Consider the following 770-nt stretch of genomic DNA (forward strand, 5'->3'; position numbering starts at 1 on the left):
CAATTTGGGTTATAGGTATTCGAGTAGGGGCTTCCTTGAGCATAGTTTACTTGCTCTGCTTGGATTCCAGTCAAGAGTTGACATTCCGCAGGAGTGTGGCCTTGGATTCCACAGACCTCGCAATTCTGAGTTATAGCAACCACGGCGGCTGGAGGTGATACGTTTAAACTTTCAATTTTCTGGACCAAAGCATCCACTTTTGCATTAACGTGATCAAGGTTACTTATCTCGTACATGCCAGTTTTCGGTTGAGGTTTTTCCACCGTTGTTCGTTCGGTTCCCCACTGATAGTGATTTTGGGCCATGCTCTCGATAAGCTGGTAAGCATCAGCATAAGGTTTGTTCATTAGTGCACCACCTGCAGCGGCGTCTATTGTTAACCTTGTGTTGTATAAGAGACCATTATAAAATGTGTGAATTACTAACCAGTCTTCCAAACCATGGTGTGGGCAAAGTCTCATCATGTCTTTGTATCTTTCCCATGCTTCGAAAAGAGATTCGTTGTCTTTCTGTTTAAATCCGTTTATCTGGGCTCTTAACATAGCTGTTTTGCTTGGCGGAAAATATCGGGCAAGAAAAACTTTCTTCAACTCGTTCCATGTGGTGACTGAGTTGGAAGGAAGTGATTGAAGCCATCTTCTAGCGCTATCTCTTAATGAGAAAGGAAAAAGACGAAGTCGAATTGCCTCTGAAGTGACACCATTAGCTTTAACAGTATCAGCGTATTGGACAAATACGGATAAATGAAGGTTTGGATCTTCGGTAAGATT

At 42.6% G+C, this 770-nt stretch overlaps 1 pseudogene; it reads left to right on the plus strand.

The window, feature by feature from the left end:
• The first annotated feature begins 435 nt into the window (after nucleotides 1–435).
• Nucleotides 436–535, plus strand: LOC127098834 (uncharacterized; annotated as a pseudogene).
• Nucleotides 536–770: the final 235 nt, after the last annotated feature.

Source organism: Lathyrus oleraceus, chromosome 6, assembly GCF_024323335.1.
Source record: "Lathyrus oleraceus cultivar Zhongwan6 chromosome 6, CAAS_Psat_ZW6_1.0, whole genome shotgun sequence".
In the NCBI taxonomy this organism is placed as follows: Eukaryota; Viridiplantae; Streptophyta; class Magnoliopsida; order Fabales; family Fabaceae; genus Lathyrus; species Lathyrus oleraceus.